This window comes from Callithrix jacchus, chromosome 2, assembly GCF_049354715.1.
Source record: "Callithrix jacchus isolate 240 chromosome 2, calJac240_pri, whole genome shotgun sequence".
NCBI lineage: Eukaryota > Metazoa > Chordata > Mammalia > Primates > Cebidae > Callithrix > Callithrix jacchus.
The window spans coordinates 119,453,228-119,468,737 of NC_133503.1; the positions used below are offsets into that span (position 1 = coordinate 119,453,228).

A 15,510-nucleotide genomic window follows, 5' to 3' on the forward strand; every position below is an offset into this window, starting at 1 on the left:
GAATTGCCTGGCAGCATCAACATCCTGGCTGTTGCTTGGGATAGGTTGCATTTTTTGGCTTTTGCTCTTGAACCAAAAGTTCAAGTGTGAAAACCAGGACTGACGCTTCTCCTCTGCTGAAGCCAGGTTACCCCCAGCTCAGCCAGAAGTTAGCTTGAGGGTGGAATGGCCCAGCATTCCAGGAGTGGCACATGTCAGCAGAAGCTGTGCCAGGGCTGTGTCCCAACCGCAGAGCTGGGCTTGCCACACATCATTCACTTCATTAATATAGTGGATTTCTGGGTGACTGGGCAGAGAAACCATTGAGACAGAATCAAGATGCGATTTACATGCTGGGTCTATTGTCCCAGCTTTGGGAGGCACATATTAGTTAAAAGTCAGGCTGTGGCCTGCAGATTTTAGGCCTCCGTCTCCACTGTACCTGGAAATGAACTCTTTTGTTTCATCTTTCTTAAGAGTAAAGAGCTCATGTGCTCATGTTTTTCCTTTTGCTTCTCTTTTTTTTCTTTTCTTAGACAGAGTCTTGTTCTGTCGTCCAGGCTGGAGTGCAGTGGTGCGATCTTGGCTTACTGCAATCTCTGCCTCTCAGGTTCAAGTGATTCTCCTGTCTCAGCCTTCAGAGTAGCTGGGATTACAGGCATGCGCCACCACGCCCAGCTAATTTTTGTATTTTTAGTACAGATGGGGTTCCACCAGGTTGGCCAGGCTGGTCTCAACCTCCTGACCTCAAGTGATCCACCCGCCTTGGCCTCCCAAAGTGCTGGGTTTACAGGTGTGAACCACAGCAAGTGGCCTCTCCCTTTGCTTCTTTTTCAGGACAAAATGCTTTCACAGCAGTGGTTCCCACACTGCATCAGAAAGAGGCAAACACATCCCAATCTCTACTTCTGACATAATCTATCCCCTTATAATGCAGGCATTTGATGTTCTCCTTAGTAAACATAAGTTTTTAGAAAACTATAATGAGAGATGTAAATGGAAAAGAAAAGCAGTTTTTTTCTCTCTACTCTCACACTCAACACAGAACACTTATATGATCAGGCCGGGTGCAGTGGCTCATGCCTGTAATCCTAGCACTTTGGGAGGCCAAGATGGGTGGATCACTTGAGGTCAGCAGTTCAAGACCAGCCTGGCCAACATGGTGAAACCCCGTCTCTATTAAAAAATATAAAAATTAGCCAGGTGTGGTGGCAGGTGCCTGTAATCCCAGCTACTCAGATGTCGGAGAATCTCTTGAACCTGGGAGGTGCAGGTTGCAGGGAGCCTACATCACACCACTGCACTCCAGCCTGGGGGACAGAGCAAAACTCCATCTCAAAGTAAAAATAAGAAAAAGAACACTTATGTGACCAGATGGATTTTTGCTACACACACCAAGCAATTTTCCAGCACATACCAACTGGTTGTCTTCTAATTCAATTACGACACTGTCTACTTGGAGATAGTGTCAGGTCCCACAGAATTAGATCTCTGTCTCACAAGACAGGCCCCTATTTCAAATGTCAATCACAAGTCCTATGTTGTGATCTGTGCTTCTGGTCAACCCACTATAAATCAGGGTTCCATTCTCTGCCCCTCACTTTGAGTTCAATAATTTGCTAGGATGATTTAGACAACACAGGGAAACACTTTACTTATGTTTACTGGTTAATTATAAAGGATGTTACAAAGGATATAAATGAATAGCCAGATGAAGTGATGGATCAGACAAGATACAGGGGAGACAAGGTATTGGGGGAAATGGAGCTTCCATGCCTTTTCTGGGCATACTGATCCCAGCACTTCCACATCTTCAGCAACCCAGAAGATCATCAAATCTTGTTATTCAAGAATTTTAATAGAATTTGGCTGGGCACGGTGACACCACCTGTAATCCCAGCACTTCGGGAGGTACTGAGCTCAGGAGTTCAAGACCATCCTGGGCAACATGGCAAAACACGTCTCTACAAAAAATACAAAAAGTAACCAGGTGTGGTGGTGCAAGCTGGCAGTCCCAGCAACTTGTGGGACTGAGGCCAGAGGATTGCTTGAGCCTGGGAGATTGAGGTACCAATGCAAACACCTGGGTAACAGAGCGTCTCTTAAGAAAAAAAACAAAAAAAAAATAATTTTTTTATTAATAGAACTTTATCTCCATTTTCTTCCCAACTTTCCTGGAGGTTGGAGGTTCCAAATCTCTAATTACTGGGTCTTTCTGCTGACCAGCTCCATCCTGAGGGTACCTGAGGGGCCCCACCCTAATTCACTGCAATAGCATGGACTCAGGTGTTATCAAAGGTGCACATTGCTAATAACAAAAAGGTACTCCTGTCATTCCAGAAATTCCAAGTGTTTTAGGAGCTCTGTGACAGGAATCAGAGACAAAGACTATATATATATATATATTATATTATATATATTTTTTTCAGGTGGAGTCTCACTTTGTTGCCCAGGCTGGAGTGCAGTGGCATGATCTCGGCTCACTGAAACCTCTGCCTCCCAGGTTCAAGCAATTCTCCTTCTTCAGCCTCCCAAGCAGCTGGGATTACTAGCATGTGCTACCACACCTGGCTAATTTTTGTATTTTTAGTAGAGACGTGGTTTCTCCATGTTGGCCAGGATGGTCTTGAACACCTGACCTCAGGTGATCTGCCCACCTTGGCCTCCTAAACTGCTGGGATTACAGGTGCAAGTCACCACACCCGGCTGACCATATATATTTCATATTATACAATAGACTATACTTATGGGGGAAAAAACCTGAATTGTAAAAATGAAGACAAAGTTCACCTCACAATCATTTTTACCTTCACTCTCTGCAGGTAATTACAGTGAATTTCTTGTTTTTTAAGACACCAGGTCTTTCTCTGTTGCTTAGGCTGGAGTGCAGTGGCATGATCATGGCTCACTGCAGCCTTGACCTCCTTGGCCAAGTGATCCTCCCACCTCAGCTTCCCAAGAAGCTGGGACAGGCATGTGCTGCCGTGCTCAGCGAATTTTTAAAATTTTTGTAGAGACAGGGGCTTACTATGTTGCCTAGGCTGGTCTCAAACTTTTGGGCTCAAGCAATCCACCCTCCTGTGCCTCCCAAAGTGCTGGGATTATTATAAGCTTGAGCCACCACACCTGGCCTACTGTGAACAATTTAATGTGTTTTTTTTTTTTTTTACTTTTTCTAAATACGTGCAAATATTAGGTATGTAGGTATGTCTATGAGTTATTTAGGTTTTGTTTTGTTTTTGTTTTGTTTTTACAAAAATGAGATTTTAATGTTCTCTTTACCTGTCAAAATGTGTGTGCAGATGACAATTGGAAGAGATGCCCGATGTAAATTTACCTCTCTCCCCTCCCTCCAAGGCTTGCCCCATGCTCTGGCTCCCTGTGACCTCATGACAGGAGAGATTTCTGTGGCATTCAGGCAATGCAGCAGGGGTCTGGCCACTGATACAATGAACTTGTGGTTTTCAAATACAAATTATACAGCCAAGACACAGGTGCTTGGGTTTCAGGGCCTGGCATAGTCCAATGTCAGACTGATTTTTAACCAGCTAGTGAATACCTTTGTAATACATGATCCAGCTGAAGATTTCAGTGATTTAACTGCCGTGAAATTGCAATGAAACTTCCCAGTGGCTAAAATTTTGTGGTTCACATTTGCACTGCTGTTAGCACAAAAGTCAATTATGATGTGTGTGAAAAAGGTAGCCTGATTAGTTGTTCACACATACAAAGATGTGCTTTCACACATCTTAACTGCTTTTCTGCTAAAGAAAGTGTAACTGCAAATCGTAAAACTATAACATCCTCTAACACGTTCATTCCATTTCATCTGCAGATGATGTAGCTTGAATATTGGTGAAAAGTGACTTTAGAACTCATATTGATGGGCAAAGTTGAGGTTAAGACCCTGCTCTTATAGAAGATAATTATAAAAAATTGCAGTTCACAGTCATAAATACACACGTCTCTGTACAGGAGTATTGTGAATTACTATTTTGGGATAATGTCTTAGCTTTTACTTCCTACATTTCTTTTGTTAGCCTCATTGACCCGTAGATTAGTAGAAAATATGGTTCCAGAAAGAAAGAGGATACAGGCTAAAGAAGTAAATCAAAGCACTCAATAGCTTTTCTGAAGACTAAGGTAGAGAAAATCATTTTGAAAAGTCAACACTTACAAGAGAAGAAAGGGTTTTTAAGCTGCATAAAACTAAGAAGAACCTGAAACAGCTGGAATACCAGAGTTTCTATCATAGAGTGGGTAAATGGCTAATTTTTACACCACTAAGAAGGGAGATCAAAGTTTCTCCAGCTTAAAGGAAGGCAGGAGTAAAAGAGACCTGATTAGTGCCCACATGCTGTTTGTATCCCAGAGATGGGCAGCAGGAACCCCAAAAAGCTTTAAGAAGATGGAGAATCTGGAGAGTTTTGTCTCTATTCCCATCCTATAGCCAGAGGAAACTCCAAGTCTTTCAGAGAAATGCCTTGTCCAGCATAGTGGAGGAAGAAAGATCTGAGTGGGTGGAACTGAGAGGTGCCTCACCCCTGTGTCAGAGGCAGAGGTGTCTAAACCAGAGCAACTCCATCTTGAATAGGGACTGGGTAAAAGAAGGCTGAGAGCTGCTGGGCTGCATTCCCAGTAAGTTAGGCATTTTAAGTCACAGAATGAGATAGGAGGTAAGCACAAAATACAGGTCATAAAAACTTTGCTGATAAAACAGCATGAGATAAAGAAGCCGGCTAATTCCCACTAAAACCAAGATGGCAACAAAAGTGACCTCTGGTCGTCCTCACTGCTCATTATACATTAATTATAATGTATTAGCATGCTAAAAGACTCCCGCCAGCGCCATGACATTTTACAAATGCCATGGCATTGACCACATATGGTCTAAGATGGGGAGGAGATCTCAGTTCCAGGAATTGCTCACCCATTTCCCAGAAAATTCATGAATAATCTACCCCTTGTTTAGCATATAATCAAGAAGTTACAATAAGCATAAGCAGCTGGGCAGCCCACGCCTGCCTATGGAGTAGTTCTTAATAAACTTCCTTTCACTTTACTGCATGGACTTGTCCCCAGTTCTTTCTTGCACAAGGTCCAAGAACCCTCTCTTGATGTCTTGATGGAGACCTCTTTCCAGTAACACCTTCACAGGGCAGGAGGGTATCCATCAGATCCCACAGTTCTTAAGAGGAGCACCAGGGTAGCTGAGAGTAGCTAAGGGACCCAAAGGAGTTTGGGGTAGACTAGGGAGGTTACATCAACATCTGCAGTGTATGGACTGTGACGTGCGCAGTGGAAACCAGCAGGGCCAAGGGGATTTGGTTCTACTTCTACAGAGACCAGCAGGGATAGGGAAAGATGGAAGGCCAAGGGCCTCTTCCCACCTGTTATCAGAATGATACACATACCCTCACTCTCCTCTTCTCCCTGCTATCCCATCCCTCAAAAGGGGGATGGAAGAAAGAGAAAGGGTAATCCCAAGTTAAGTGAGAATTACCCAAAAGAGAATGAGTTTTGAATCAGTAAAATGCAGTTTTCCACTGGAAGTGGAAACTGGGCTTTAGAGTTAGGTTACAGTCGGTGATAAGAGAAACAGAGCCATATGCGAATACCTGAGTCTATATCTGGACTTTCCATGCCTGCTGTGTAGACACACACAGATACATGCACGACTAAGTGTGTCTGTGTCTTTTTAAAATGTAATCCCTGGAGGCAAACAGACCTAGCTTAAATCTTGGTTTATCCACTTAATCGCTGGATGGCTTTGGGCAAATTTCTTAATCCAAGATTCTGCTTTTGTAAATTGGTATGAGGATAATGCCCCAGAGGATTTTTGTAAAGATTAAATGAGATACAGAGTTTACCCAATGACGTGGCACATAGTAAGCCATTAATAGATGTTATTTATTATGATCGTGATTATTATCATTGTAGAATAAATAATAATAATCATTATAATTGTATGTTTGCTTATTTTGACAGTGAGGCTGAATTTTGACTGGCAGGATACAACTATCTGTTGTGCTTATGGCATGTCACATTCAGCCGCCAATATTATACATGCTTAGAGGCTAAGGGGACATTCACAACAGGTCTTTAATGTCAGTGTTTAAGGTGTATCCCCTTTTATATTTTTGTTTATATGTTTAATTCTTTGTTTTTGAGAATTTGCTCTCAGGGAGGGATATGCACCTCTAGATTTGGGGAAATTTGAGGTAAAATTTCTTTCGAGCCAGAATATAAACTTAAATTTTAAATGAGTAAAGTCTGTTACCCAGCCCGAATATAAACTTAAATTTTAAATGAGTAAAGTCTATTACCCAGCCCCACCTCTCATCACTTAAGTGGAACTGGGATGAGTGGGCTAAGGGAGGTTTCTTTCCTCTTTGCCAAGGTCTTCAGAGGCACTGCACACTTAGTTCCTTAACCTAGCATTCTTTGAAGAGCAATGCTTCATGCAGGGCTTTCGTCCAAGGCTCCTGTAGTACGTCTGGTCCTGAGGTGGTTTATTAATGCAACAGCCCTTACCGAGTAACCAAGTAGTTATTATATTTGAACATTTCTGATACAAGAGCAGTATCTACAGCAAAATCTCTGGGGCTTCCTTTTGATTATCCAAGGTGCTTCTGGCCTAAGCATCCTAATGGTGGTTTGGCAATCCTAGTTCCACCCTCTATACTAACAAGGTGCAAAGCCTACAGGAATCCTCATCTCCAGGTGATGAACTCAGTCATAGGCTCCGGTGATCTGTGCTGTATTTGGCAGAAGAGGCATAAAGTCTTTTCCTGATTTCTGGGTGGCCTCAGAAAAGCATCCAAAAAAAAAGAATCTATCTGTGTAGGGGGGATAGTGATACTGTAACAGTTTCCCCCAAGAGATGTTATATAAAGCTAAAGATTATATGTTGAGACCAGACATGGTGGCTCACACCTATAATCCCAGCACTTTGGGAGGCCAAGATGGGAGGATGATTTGAGGCTGAGAGTTGAAGCCCAGCCTGGACAACATTGTAAGACCTTAACTTTACAAAAAAATAAAAATAAAAATGCAGGCTGAAGGGCAAACTATGCAAATGCTGTGAATATCATTATTCAGATAATGGTTAACTGACTATAATAATTCATCATATGAATAAAACCATTAACTGCTTTGCGTGTTGTTTACTACAGCCATTTCCTACATCAACATAACGTCTGGATAGCAGCATCTTAAGAGTAAACTTCTGGATTTTTATTTTTATTTTCTATTTTTTAGAGATGTTGCTCAGGCTGGAGTGCAGTGGCTATTCACAAGCATGATCCTACTACAAATCAGCATGGGACTTTTTATCTGCTGTTTCCCATATGGGTGCGTTCATTTCTCCTTAGGCAATCTGGTAGGCCCTAGTTCCCATGTCAACACTGATGGGCATACATAAGGCATTACAGCCCAGAATTGGGCTCAAGCAATCCTCCAACCTCAGTCTCTCAAGTAGATGAGACTACAGGTGGGTGCCACCATGGCTGGCAACTCCTGGATTTTATTCTACATAGGTCTTTTTTTTTTTTTTTTTTTTTTTTGAGAAGCAGTCTTGCTCTGTCACCCAGGTTGGAGTGTAGTGGCAAGATCTCGGCTCACTGCAACCTCTGCCTCCCTGGTTCAAGGGATTCTCCTGCCTCAGCCTCCTGAGTAGCTAGGATTACAGGTGCCCACCGTCACACCCAGCTAATTTTTGTATTTTTAGTAGAGACAGCGTTTCACCATGTTCGTCAGGCTGGTCTGAAACTCCTGACTTGTGATCCACCCGCCTCGGCCTCCCAAAGTGCTGGGATTATAAGGGTGAGCCACCATGCCTGGACTCCAGATATGTCTTTAATTCATTTGGGTCTCTGAGTCTTTCATTCCTGGGTCCTGAAACAAAGATCCTTTTTTTCCATTAGGAAGGAAGTTCTCTCCTACAAGGCGGTTTAGAGGCAAGCACAGGCTTAGCTAGATGAAAAAGGCCAGATGCACATGGCCAAATTTCAGCTGAATTAGGCCTGCCCTGGTTCACACAGATCTTTTACTTAATCTGATTATCTTGTTGAAAAGAGAAGCTGTATGTACATCAACATTTGGCAAGTATTAATAAGCATACTGTTTTCTCACAATTATTAATACAAAAGGAAGAAATGTTCCTTGGCAAGTACACATGGTATTAAGAGTACCCAAAAGTTCCCGTATTCTGCAGAACTTATCTAGAAATGTAAATCGTTCTCCCCATCACACTTAACAAAGACATGCATTATGCACATTCATGGAATAAACACATGCAAGGTTGTAAATAATCACTTTAAGGTAAGGCTCTGATATTTGAAACCACGGGAAAGTGCCCGGCTTTTTTTTTTTTTCCTATTACTTGTTTCCTCAGGGTCCATGGAATTACTGAGGAATTGCTTAAGTTTTCATCTACTGGGATGAATGCCAGTTTTATGCTCTGGTCTGGCTGTGGAAAATCCCAGAGTACATCTAGGAATAACTCGGTTGGGGTAAATAATTAGGTTATCACCGTCATCACCCTTCCAGTGTAGATCCTGCCCATCCGTATTTTTTCTTTTCCACAGAGGGCTCTCGGGAAAACCCTCATCACCTAATGGGTCAAGGCCTGCCTGGCTCCACAAGGTGCCCCTCAAGGACATTTCTGGGGCTTCTTTAAGGAAAGAACATATGCAAAGTTTGTCCCACGAGGCCCTAGAATTTCTTTTGACTTTGTTCCTTACAGTAGAAAACAAACTCCTGTAGACAGGAGGCCAGGGCAATTCTTTTACATAGTTCCTGGGCTAAACCTTCAGAGATTCTTCCCTGAGGAAAACTGGTTCTGCAAGGATTCAAATTATAATATGAACTCAAGACAGAGGTAGCGATGATGTGAATTGTGTCATTTTTTCTTTTGATTTGATTAAAAGAGAATATATTTTATACTCTTCTACTTTGCTCAATAACATGCCTACAAAGGCTGGTTCATATATTAGTGATTGCCACCCCTCACACCCTGGTGTGTTTCTACATTTATATTATTGAAATCTTTAACAACCTTCTCGGCCGGGTGTGGTGGCTCACACCTGTAATCCTAGCACTTTAGGAGGCCGAGGTGGGTGGATCACCTGAGGTCAGGAGTTCAAGACCAGCCTGACCATCATGGTGAAACCCCGTCTTAAAAAACAAAACAGAACAAAACAAAACAACCTTCTCACCAACTTTTGCTTAGAATTGGTGAAGACAGAGTCATGTCAGAAAATTTTTCTTTTCTCCTTCCTTCCTTCTTTCTTCCTTCCTTCCTTCCTTCCTTTTCTTTCTTTTTTTAGACAGGATCTCACTCTATTGCTCAGGCTGGAGTGCTCTGTTGCCCAGGCACATTTATGGCTCACTGCAGCCTTGACCTACTGACCTCAAGCCATCCTTGTACCTCAGCTACCTGAGTAGCTGGGACTACAGGCATGCACCACCACACCTGGCTAATTTTTTTATTTTTTGTAGAGATGGGGTTTTGCTCAGGCTGACTTCCAATTCCCGGTCTCAAGCAATCCTCCCACCTCAGCCTCCCATAGTGCTGATATTGCAGGCACGAGCCACTGTGCCCAGACAGAAAATTTTTCTAAACTAGAAAATAAATTCATTTATTTATTCAACAAACACAGTCAACTATACTCACTGTTGAATTATATTCAACAGCAATTAACTCACTGAAATAGACTAAAACAATCCCCTTCTGAATTGTTATGATAAAATAGATACCGGAAGCACACGATAAGGGAGAGAGAGCTCGTGTTAGAATCCAGTCTTACCTCTACCAATTCCTAGATGTGAAATTCTGGGTGAAATATTTAATATTTTTCAGCTACAGTCTCTTTATAAATATGAAGAGTGCAGAAATTAGGCAGAATGCATAAGATCTCAGGCTTTGCAGTTAGACATGCCTGGATTCCAATCCAGTTCCTTTCTGCTGCTTATGAGTTGAGTGTCCTTGGGAAAGTTACTTAAACTTCTTATTTCTCACTTACCTTATCTGTGAAAATAGGAATGATACCATCTCACCTCACAAAGTTGTATTTACAAGGATCAAATTTTAAAATGTTGATAAAGTCCTTAGTTTAGTATCTATCTTGCTCATAACAATATTCATTAAGCTGTGGATTAAAAAAATCTGGAAAGAACTTGGGATCACAAAATATAAACCGTTTTCTTTTTTTTTCTTTTCTTTTCTTTTCTGTTCTGTTCTGTTCTTTTGTGGCCCTACCCCTTCCTGCATGGACTCCTTTTACTTTTCAAAAGGAAAAATAGAGCCCCAGCAGTGAAGGATCTTGTCCATAGTCACTGAGTTAGCATGTTCGTGATGACATTCCCAAAGCTTCCATGAGTTCCATGGTCTGGGCTAGGTCTCTTTGTGACCTGTTCTCCTATTTACTAAATACAGGATATATTAAACCACATAATCACAAAGTTTCTGTAGCCATCTAAAAATGCCAAAGATTGCATTGCTATTTATTGAGCACCCATATTCAGAGAATGTTCCTACCTATTGTGGATGCTATAACATGCATGTAAGAACTTGTCTCTTGTCCCAAGAGTGCTTACAGTTTAGTTGGAGAGACATTTATACAGACATTTATGAGACATGTAAGCCAGTGACATAGCCACTTGACATGGCTGAAGTTCAAATGTCAAAAGGATTAGACATAAACAGCAATGTATGCAGAGGGTGAGGTCCATTTGGCTTGAGGTGTTAGTGATCAGGCTTCAAAGAGAAAAAATAATTTTATCTATGCATTAAGCCTGCGTTGGATTTGAATACAGACTGGAGAAGGGAAGACTTCATGTGCCTTGAACTAATGCAAAAAAGTACAGAGGTAAAGATGGTCACCATTAAGTGTCCCACGATTTAATACTGAAAATTGCAGAGATTACTGAATGAATTTATGAAAGGAAATAAAGTTTAAAGTACTTTAGTGCTCACATTACCTTCTGAGTCTGTCAATACTTGTTGCTTAATGATGGAGATCTGTTTCTGAGAAACAGATCCATAGGTGATTTCGTCACTGTGTGAACATCTCAGAGTTATTTACACAGACCTAGATGGTATAGCCTACTTCACACCTAGGCTATATAGTATAGCTGTGGAAGGAAAATAAAATCTTGGAACACCAAACTCACTATGCCAAAGGGAAAAGTTAAGACTGGGAAATGAGTCATGCAAAAACTGCCTTCCTTTTGCTTCTAAACAGATAGCTGCAACACAGAGGGCCACATATCTTCCCCACATGGCCTCCCTCACAAATTGCTCACAAGGAAATTCCTTGTGGGCCCCAAAGTCTTCACCCTAAAACAGAGTTCTGTGGAATCATCCTGATACTGTACAGTACTATATATCAGGATGTATAGTACATTCTGCTACAGTAACTTAACAGTTTACTCTCACAGGTACTGGACAAAGACAAGATTAGAAATCATCTCTCTGCCCACCCTGAGACAAATGCATATTTGACTTCTGATATGGTCTGGCTGTGTCTCCACCCAAATATCATCTTGAATTCCTATCCGTTCTAGGAAGGACCCCATAGGAGGTAATTGAATCATGGCAGGTCTTTCCCATGCCATTCTCTTGATAGTGAATAACTCTCATGAGGGCTGACAGTTTTAGAAGAGGGAGCTTCCCTGCAAAAGCTCCTTTTTCTGCCTGCTGCCATCCATGTAATACATAACTTGCTCCTCCTTGCCTTCCACCATGATTGTGAGGCTTCCCCAGCCATTGTGGAACTGTAAGTCCATTAAACTTTTTTCCTGTATAAATTACCCAGTCTCGGGTATGTCTTTATCAGCAGCATGAAAATTGACTAATACAACTTCGTTCTCTACTCTATGTTTATACTATGTAAAATGCAGATTTACTTCGTAAAAGGAATGTATAATTGACTGTTCCTCTTTCCCCACCTGTGTGCTCTTTCCCCTTTAAAAACTAAAGTCCTCAAGACTGTTCAGAAAAAATACAGTGCACTGATTCTACTGTAACTTGTGTCTCTTTTTCCTGGTGTATCCTCAATCTGAGCAAAATAAGCCTCTAAATTGATTGAGATTTGTCTGATACTTTTTGGTTTACATAGCCTATTGCTCCTAGGCTGAAGCTGTAAGCATGTTACTGTACTGAACACTATAGGCAATTGTAACATAGTTGTGTTTGCTATCTAAATATAGAAAAGGTAACACAGTGTGCTACAACCTTACAATGACTATGACATCACTAGAAAATTTGCAACTGCATTATAATTTTATGGAACCATCATCATGTATGCAGTCTGCTGTTTCATTTACAAAGGAGTTGCTTTCTTTTGGTGGGGGGTAATTTTGAAAGAAATCTCTTCTCTGTTGTTTTTTTGTTTGTTTGTTTTGTTTTGAGTCAGGGTCTCACTATGTCGTCCAGCTGGTATGCTGTGGTGCTATCATCACTCACTGCAGCCTCAACCTCCTGGTTCCAAGAGGTTCTCCCACCCTAGCCTTCCAAAGTGTTGGGATTACATGCATGAGCCACTGTGCCAGCTGAAATCCCTTTCTTTGAAGTGCATTAGAGAATGGAAAAGAAAAGAGAGAATAAAATAAGAGAAAGAGTAAAAAGAAATTGCTGTGGCCTGAGTCATGTCCCTCCTGGTAAATAAAATTTATGGGAGGCCATTGTTTTGTACTGAGCTCCCACAGTTGGGCCCAGTAGACCAAGCCACATAAACAAGCTAAAACTTTAAGGAAGCAGGTAAATCCCCAAACACACCAGCTTTTCTTGAAAATAAGAGATTTACAGCCATCACTTGGAAAATGTCCAGACAACCTGAGTCACCCTAATAAGAAAGTTCCTTTTGCTTTAAACTTTATAAGTAACCTGAAGTAACCTGACATTAACCTTTCTGCTTTTTTCAATATTTCTGTTTCCTTGTTCCCATATAAAAACTAACTGTTGCAGTGAGCCCTGATCATGCCTCTGTATTCCAGCCTGGACAACAGAGTGAGATCCTGTCTCAAAAAAGGTGAAAAACAAAAAAGAAACTGTTTTGCTAAACCCAGTAGAGCACTCACTATTTTATAGAATGAAGTGCTGCCCGATTCTAGAGTCCCAAAGAAAAGCCAGTTTAATCTTTAAACTAAATTTGTTGTAATTTTGTCTTTTAACACCCTCAGAATTCATATATTGAAAATTAATATTTACCCATTCTCCCCCTCCTCACCATCCTGTGTATGTACAAAGAAGAAGTCATTTGAGTATCTACCTACAAGCAAAGAGAAGAGGCCTCAGAATAAAACCTACCTACCTTGCTGGCACCCTGATCTTTTCAGTCTCCAGAACTGTGAGAAGTGTATTTCTATCGCTTAAGCCACACAGTCTGTGGTACTTTGTTATGGCAGTCCAAGCTGACTAAGACAAATACTATTTCAAGAAAGTGACTTATCACCAGGTGCGGTGGCTCACACCTATAATTCCAACACTTTGGGAGGTGGAGGCAGACAGATACTTGAGATCAGGAGTTCAAGATCAGCCTGGCCAACATGGTGAAACCCCGCCTCTACTAAAAATACAAAAAATTAGCTGGGTGTGGTGGTGTGTGCCTGTATTCCTAACTACTTGGGAGGCTGAGGCAGGAGAATTACTTGAACCTGGGAGACAGAGGTTGCAGTGAGCCAAGATTGTGTCACTGCACTCCAGCCTGGACGACAAAACAAGACACTGTCTCAAAAAAAAAAAAAAAAAAAAAAGGACTTAGTGACTTCTCTCTTATGAGCTGCTTGGGGAAGTTGATGGGTGATTGGTCACTAACCTCTATCAACAGCTAAGCTCATCAGCCTTACACCTGCACAGAACCTCATTTCTGTCTCAGTAAAATAATGCATTTCTGTATGGCAAGGGGATTGATCTATAACTTAAAGGGCAATAGTACAATAAGTGTATCCTCTCTGCCTAGTGACTGCTATGCTACTTCATCAAAGAGCTCTCTCTGAGGATGGGAGAAAAGGGTTCTTGCCTGCTTGTTTTGCATCACTTACCACTCTTCTGGCCAACTGATGATTGTAGGGCATTCCCTTGATTTAGATTTCCTTTATTTTTTTCAGCATTCTTTTATAATCAAAGAACATTAGTACTTGCCTAGGTGTTTTAGCCTCTTGTCCAAGGATCTTGCCCAAGGTCACTGTATTAGTCTGTTTTCACACTGCTATAACGAAATACTTGAGACTGGGTAATTTATAAGAAAAAAACAAGTTTTGTGTTTTTTTTTGAGATACAGTCTTACTCTGTCACCAGGCGCCAGGCTGGAGTGCAGTGACACAATCTCGGCTCACTGCAATCACTGCCTCCTGGGTTCAAGCAATTCTCCTGCCTCAGCTTCCCATGTAGCTGGGACTACAGGCATGCACCACCACGTCCAGCTAGTTGTTGTACTTTTTAGTAGAGACGGGGTTTCACTACATTGGTCAGGATGGTCTCAATCTCTTGACCTCCTGATCTGCCTACCTCGGCCTCCCAAAGTGCTGAGATTACAGGTGTCAGCCACCGCGCCCGGCCAAAAAAAAGGTTTTTAATTGACTTGCAGTTCCACATGGCTGGGGAGGCCTCAGGAAACTTACAGTCATGGTGGAAAGTGAAAGGGAAGCAAGCACCTTCTTCAGAAAGTGGCACCAAAGAGAAGAATGAAGGAGGAACTACCAAACACCTATAAAACCATCAAATCTCATGAGAATCACTCACTATCACAGGAACAGCATGGGGGAAACTGTCTCCGTGGTCCAATAACCTCCCTCCCTCAACACATGGGGATTATAGGTCCCTCCCTTGACACTGGGGATTATAAATGAAGATGAGATTTGGGTGGGGACACAGAGCCAAACCACATCAGTCACTGAACCACCACGTTTGTGATGTACATTCCCAAAGCTTTTATTAGTTCTATGATCTCAACAAAATACCTGTACTACCTCTTTGTGACCTGATCAATAGTTTAGTGAAGTTCAGTAATACTGACAGCACAATACAAGCTTCGTTTACTAATACATTTTTTGCCTGGAAATGTGCTAAACCTTTTATAGGCATCATCTCATTTAATTCGGCTTTGCAAACAAGTGAAATGGTGATTATAAACTCTATAGAGGAGAAAATGTGCTTAGAGAAGCTAGGGTCAAGCCCAAGTTCACACTGTTATAAGATGAACTTGGGTTTTGAACTGAAGTCTGACTCTGTAAGTGCCAAGGCAATATCAATATAGATATGCTAAGAATAATGAATCAGAATCAGGCACAGCTTTTAAAACATCAAATGATGTATGCAATTACTTAACATTTTAAATGTTTATGCAATAATTTGACTATTTTTTTTAAGGCTAGTATATCAAGTATACCTCCCATTACAACTAGTTCAAGTAAATGAGATTCCATTTCTGGTTCATATTACTCATTTGGCTTTCCTGGGCTCTGATCATCTCTCTTATTTTCATGTTTCCTAATTTATTTGTTTGACGACTTTTCTCTCTTTTACAA

The 15,510-nt window shown here is 41.5% G+C and overlaps 1 long non-coding RNA gene across 2 annotated transcripts in view; it reads left to right on the forward strand.

The window, feature by feature from the left end:
• LOC103791501 (uncharacterized) overlaps window positions 1-15,510 on the forward strand; it is a 58,393-nt gene that overhangs the window by 16,878 nt on the left and 26,005 nt on the right. The gene's annotated exons all lie outside the window — the stretch shown is intronic.